Source organism: Triticum dicoccoides, chromosome 6B (assembly GCF_002162155.2).
Source record: "Triticum dicoccoides isolate Atlit2015 ecotype Zavitan chromosome 6B, WEW_v2.0, whole genome shotgun sequence".
NCBI lineage: Eukaryota > Viridiplantae > Streptophyta > Magnoliopsida > Poales > Poaceae > Triticum > Triticum dicoccoides.
This window is the reverse complement of record NC_041391.1, coordinates 23,582,537-23,589,822: the sequence shown is the minus strand read 5'-3', so window position 1 is coordinate 23,589,822 and position 7,286 is coordinate 23,582,537. Positions and strand designations below refer to the sequence as shown.

Genomic DNA, 7,286 nt, shown 5'->3' with positions numbered 1-7,286 from the left:
CCCCATGAAAAAGCTGGAAGCAGCTAAGAAAAAAGCTTCAACCGACCATGGAAAAAGCTTCAACCTAGAGCCAGCAATGGCTATGACGGCGAGGCTGCGACGGGTTGACGGCGAGGCTGCAACCAAACGACGGCGGGGTGCGACCATGGAGCAACGCCATGTTGCAACCAATGGCGACGAGGGCCACAAAACGACCACGAGATGCAGCTTCAACGGCGGGGTTGCAAGCGAGGAGCGGCGTCGTCTTCATGGGAGGGTAGACACAGGGGAAGGGGGGATCGGCCGGTGCAGCGGGGCGGGCGGCGGCGAGGACGGCGACGAGGACGGCGACCGGCGGCGAGGACGGCGACCGGCAGTGAGCCGGTGATGCTCCAAGGTCAGCCCTCGAAGAGTCCATGGCAGGGTGTCCAGCATGAATAGCTGTTTTGGATTGGACGCGATTTTCTGTTGAGAAAATAAACACGATTCAAAGGCTAATCTTTAATATAGTTGATTTCATCAAATATATCAAAGATTTCACTGGTATGGTGTATTTGATCCTGGGCATGTAGAAGATTAAAAGCCAATATTTAGAAAAGTAAAAAAATCTTAAATGAACCAACTGAATCTATGTTGATGAAATTACCAAATTTGATGTATAACATAATGTATGAGAATAAAAGTAATTAGTATCAATTTCAATATTCTGTAGTTAATTTCGTAGAACTAGACAAATAAAGGAGAAATATCATATAACTACAAACGGAACTTTGAGAGACTACATACTGAGTGAAAAAATTAAACCCCACCCACTTGTGATTTATTGGATACTTCTCTTAGGGTATGCTAGCCCTGACTAACTTATGTCCTGCATTTGTACGAATAATGACATCCTGGACTGCACATGTTTGAAACATCTTGCAAAATCCTACTTTGTTACAGGTATTTGAGAAGGTCTTCTGTAAGAACATACATTACTTTTAGTGTTTTATAAGCATCCATCAATATACCAAATACCGGTGTTTACACACCTACCGTTAATACATCAATATACCAAATACCGGTGTTTACACACCTACCGTTAATACATCAAAATACCAAATATCGGTGTTTACACACCTACCGTTAATACATCAAAGATAGATTGTTCTCCACATATAAACAACATGTTAATTAGACCAACTGTTGGTATTACAGAACAACCCCAACCCAGCTACCAACACATAGTGCCACAATACCACAAACTTTGTTCCATCCAACCCCCTTAACTCTATAAGAGCTTGAACCCTTGTGTAGTGTTCCTCTTGTGAATGCTTTCACCAGAGAACTCAAGAAGATGACCGCACATTAGTCTTTCTTGTTAAGAAATCTATAGTGGTCTTTTTTAACGGACAACAAATTACATCTTAAAATACTAGTAAAACATTTATGATTATTACTTTTTAGTAAATTGGACATGGGAAGAGAGATAGAACACAAAAGCAATGGTGCCAAGTGTAAGATATTGTTCCCATGGCATGCAATGTTGAGTGAGGTTGGTCGTGGTGTGAAGCATGGGGCCTCAACCACCATTGCCTTGGACCCTTTCTCACACTCCAACTTTTGAACATCATTAGTTTGAATGATGGTTGGGTGAAGAATAGCCCAAATAGTCATCTATGCTACTTGGACCAATAATTGCCTGGGCATGATGCCATATTAGTGACGGGTATGACCCAAACAAGAATAACCTGTTGCTTTTGGAAGAATAACCCAAAGAACAACTTTGGAACATCATTAGTTTCAAAGATGGCTACATGTCATGTTTTGCCACATTGTCTTTAGGTTGGATGTATCCATGGCAAGCTAATATTGATAGATGCATCCCAGTTAGCGAAGACAACATTCATACAAAGTTTTTGAAATAATTCTTTTTGCACAATTTCTAGTTGTTTAAAATAATAAATCTACTATGTATTTTCCTAATACAATTTTTGTCTGCTATGTCAGTAGTTTTTGAAAAATTGTCATATTCCACGGACCTTTCAAGAGTCAACAACGAATTAACCAATGATGTCCTAGGATTTCAGATTAACATATATAAATTATCATCATCTACTATGATAAAAAATAAATCACAGCAGAAAATAGAAAATAGAGTCTGTGTCATTATCAACTGAAAGGTCCAACTATTCTTATGTTTCAATAGAAAATAGAGTCTAGGTATAGAGTGTATCCGTATAAATATTAATGCACATCATTTCAAATGCATAACAATTCCAACCACATGATCATGCCATGCTACAGTATCAACCATTGTCATTACCTCGATAGAGTGTGACCCAGTTATTGAATCCAATTTAAGAGTAGAAATTGTACTATCAAGAAACTCCATCAAAATATTCCATTTAGGAAAAATAGAATCTACAGCTTGATAGGCCATCTGTTAAAACAATGAGTGTATTCAATATATGCAAGTAGCTTGGTCATATCATGAAATGTCGAGTCATCAAATTACCCATGTAGCAAGTCCCTCACTTAGCCATAAGTGATTCCACCACTCCATGGTTACAAGATTGCCACACCACTGATGAGCCAATTCATGTGCCACGGTAACGGCAATCTAGACATAATAGTGTTTAGATCAATAAACAAAGCTTGCCTTCACAAAACTCCAGTAATCCCAAACAAAGGTATAATAGTTAAATATAGCCACTATCAATTTAAATAATGTAATTCACTTCTAAATTGGTTAGGTAAGAACACATAAGTTGTTTAAGTTGTGAATAGTAAATGATGTAATAATGCAACAAAATAACTTTATGACTTATGGTCCATCCTTCGTGTTGTTTGGTAGATGTTGAAGATGTCTCATTAAATAGCAAATCTTGGATTTCGAAAGTAACCAATCCATAGTTCTCCATGCCCATCCAACTAAAGTTGCTAATACCAATCATATCCAATTTAGAGAGTGCATAAGGAGTGCCAAAGTAAATACAACATTGACGAAATAAACACTTGGTTAGTTATTCTATCTATAACATCCATATCTTGAGAGACTTCATTATAATCGTTCATGTTCTTCTCTTGAAACCATTTTAATTAATGACAAAGGTTGGTTTTGATCTTACTCATTATAGAAATCCAATGACTTCACTCCAACATCCAATGCAAATTTCCCTTATTCACTCTTACCAACTTCAGTGTACACACGAACTCTAGTGCCCGGAAATAGAATAATGGAAAGTGGTAATGACATTTAAATGGTTGATGTCAATGTAACAAGAAAAATGGAGTTGATACCATGTGATGTTACATGCTCTACAATGTCAAAAATACCAACAACCATGGCAACTAAGTAAGTTGACATTAGAGGCGATTCCTCAAATTCGACAATCTTGATAGGACCAACCACTATCTAACTAGATACATGCATGTTGGACAGTGCTACCAACTCAGATGGAACTTCCAATGTTATTTTGAACTTAGCCTGAAATATTCAAATGACATGAGAGAACATGTTAGGAAATAGAGCTGACCTTATTGAGGCCATGGTGCACATATGAAGGGAAAGTCAATATTTCTGATGAGGAGGTAAAAGTGCTTACCCCTAAAAAATAGTCAACTTATGAATTAGTGAACAATGATGCTCAAGGAAGGACAAAAATAGATCAAGCATCTAGATAACCTAGAAATCTTATTAATCATGCTATAATAATTACCTTGAAAGCAAGCTCATCCCAACAAGGAAAGCACCGCCGAGCATCCACGGGTTGAAAGTTTGTCGCCGCCATGTTTGCTATCTTCCCCTTATACCTACCGAAAGCAAAATAAATAACAAAAGCATGAAACAAGAAAAACAGTAATATTAGTTGTGCACGCATAATGTAAGTGTATTTTGAAGTTTCAACATTGATATGACTTGTTGTAAGCTAGCTAGTGATTGTGGCGTCCTACCAAGTTTCGAACATATAGAAACCGGTAGTTCAGTTGTTCTCTCTCCTTTGGTATATCGCTCCATATGATTGATATGCAAAATTCTATCTATTGGGATTTTCTGAGCATGAGCTATACGTTGATATGTGTTCTGATATTTTTTCATGTTTGCATGTCTTGCTATTTTTCCTACATGGCTTACTATTTTTTCTGCCTTGTGTGTAAAGTAGTTATTCTACCCAGAACAGTAAAATAGCACTGCCCAACACACACACACACACACACACACACACACACAATAAGGAACTCATACCTCTTGAAAAATCCCCTCGTCTCATCATTGAGAGTGCCATTGAAGTGCATCCTGAGCACACCTTCACTTACTGGAAGCTCTTTCTGAAAACCAATCACCATAATTTGATCATCCTTAAAAAACACCACCTCGGTCGGCACTAAACATCGCAATAGCCATACATAACTAATCAAGACAAGATTTATTATGTGATGTGGGGAATGAAACATCTTTTGAGAGCTTGTCTTTTCTTTACATGTCGGTGGACCATTGTATACCTTAAATTTTATGGAAGCAGGGTCAACCATGAGTTCCACAACATTGGGAACGAGGAAACGGGTGGGTGTTATGACGGTGACATTGACTGCCACCACACCGGAGAAGGTGTAAGAGACGAGGTTGGGGCGGAAATGTAGCTCATAGTGGCTTGGCTTCGCAAAGTGTGGGAGTCGAAGCTTGCTGCGGAACTGGTCAGGTGAGTCAGTTTTGATTGCTGGCAGGGGCCCGGAGACAAGCTTCGACACACAAGAAGGTACTTTGAGATTTACTCCCTACAAAGCAAACAGAGACTATTATAAATACATAGGGATAGAACTACTCCAGTGTCAGCAAGGAACGTTGTATTAGGCAACAGTTGAAATCATAGGCGTGTAGAAGTTAGGCAACAATATATTTCTTCTATTTTTCAAGGAAGTGAACGGTTTCTCTGGGTTAATACATACTAATGCATTTTAAGACTTGGATAATTAAAATATTACCAACACATGCAATTCTTGGCTACTTCCATAGGGTTTGAGAGACCATGTTTGGGACGGTATTTTGTGGGAATATATTTACTCACGTTATTTTTGCGGTGCCATGAGGTTAGAGAGCTTTTTGTCCTCCTCACCGATCTGATTATTTAGATTTGATGAGTTTTTGTTGGTGTGTCAAAAAAATTGTTGGTTTGATTCTTTGTGGATCTGAAATCTTTCATCGACACGATGTTGTAGATATCATGATTCGACGGACTGCACTTCTAGGGGATAATCCTCGGCCCAAGTACGTTCATCGATCATGGTAACTCAAGGCGCTTTCAAAAGCCCTTATGTGTAATGTTCGTGCGGGTGCAAGAGCGACAACATCATTGCTCCAGTCCAATTGCAACCTTTATAGCAAAGTCTTTAAAATATTTTTTCTAGCACAGTTTGATACCTCCAAGAAAGTGTTTCCAAAAGATTTTGTTGCAATTCTTAGTTATAGGAGTTAATTTGTATTTTCTTGGATCTTAGATCCAAACCGGTGTACCTGTAAAAGAAAGCGTTTGTGGTTTCTTCCCTTGCAACATAAAGTTTTCACAAATCACCACTGGTTGACCTCAACAAGGAAGCGTTTACCTGTAAAAGAAAGTGTTTGTGGTTTCTTCCCTTGCAACATAAAGTTTTCACAAATCACCACTGGTTGACCTCAACAAGGAAGCGTTTGTCATCATCAAGCTTTTGAACAGCTTCAAATTGTCTAAAATTAATAGGAAGGCCAATGCGGTGGCGCATGAAATTGCTAAATTTAGTTTTGATAGTTGATCAGACAATATTCTTTGGAATAGTTTTCAGCGCTACATGGTTGTAATAACGTTTTATTGAATTAATACATGGAGAGGTGTTTTTTCTATAAAAAATGTGTACCTGTATTGTTATGAGTATGAATAAAACTACATGTATTTCTCAAAAAAAATATGTTTGGGACTATATTTTCTTTTAACAAAAATGGAATTGCGAAATGTCACACGCATGAGGGATAATAACACTAGCATTTAAAACATACATGCAACTCAAAAAAACTTACATGTCCAATTCGATCCACTCCTTGGGCCGAAGCCGCCGCTTGCTTCGAAACTGAACCAGTGACCTCAGAACTGCTGTTCAGGGATGGAACTGCTATGTGATGCAATAATCTCCTCGGATGCTCATGAGATGGCCCGAGTGACCTCGTCGAATTTGCTGCCACATGATTAAAAGAAACCACAAAGAGCACTAGTAACAAACAACGTGCATCATGTGGCATGTTGCAAGCGTGATTGTGATCACCAACTATCTTGAGATGGAGAGAGTGCAATAACAATCGATCCTCCACAAAGAGTACTACTAGTAACAAACGGCGCGCATCATGTGGCATGTCTCAAGCGGAGCGCTTGGCACGGGCTTTGTTAACATGTATGTATCAGTGCTGTATCAATGTATCTGTACAGAGTCCTTTGTATTCTGTAAGCTGTTGTACCTCCCCTAGATCTTAGGATCGCTAACCACTCTCCTGTTGTGGCCTGCGTGCCTCTTCTCACGGGAGACGTTGGGCTCTCTCCCTCTATATATTGTACTCTGTAACAATCTCTGAATATCAATACAATAGAAGCATATTGAGCCACTCTACTCTTCAACTTGGTATCAGTTCTCCATGGCGTTTGAGGACATCTTCGGCGACCTCCCTGCTCCTGACGCCGCCGCCGCCGCGGCCGTCGACGCCGTCGCCAAGTCCTCCCCTCCTCCTGGTTCCTCCCCTCCCGCTGCCACTTCCGCTCTCTCGACCATGGTCGTTCCCCTGCTGATCCTTACTTCCTCAATTTTCATCAAGACCACATCTCCAACCACATCACCTTCAAACTCGATCCAACAACTACATCAAGTGGGGCAAGTTCTTCAACTATGTCCTTCTTCAGCACCGCGTCCAGGACCACGTCCTCCACCCTCCCCCTGCCACACCCGATCCTTCCTGGCTCGCCATCGACCACCGCCTGCTCCTCTGGATTCTCTTCACACTAGCCGATCCCCTCCTCGAGCTCATCATGGGTGGCGCCGGCGACGCCTACACCGCCTGGACTCGCATCCGGGACTACTTCCAGGCCAACCAGGGGGCCCAATACCTGCATCTCACTCGCCAATTTCGCAACCTAAAGCAGGGCGACCTCACCGTCTCGGTGTACGCCCAGCGCCTCAAGGCGCTCGCCGACGGTCTCGCGGACACCGGCAACACCGTCCACGACCACGATCTCACGATGCAGCTCCTGCACGGCCTTGACGCCCGTTTCGACACCATCCGCACGATCCTCGGCGACACGGTTCCCCTG

General features: G+C 41.0%; 1 pseudogene; it reads right to left on the bottom strand.

Moving 5' to 3' along the window:
• Positions 1-473: 473 nt before the first annotated feature.
• LOC119320595 lies at positions 474-6,229 on the bottom strand (annotated as a pseudogene).
• Positions 6,230-7,286: the final 1,057 nt, after the last annotated feature.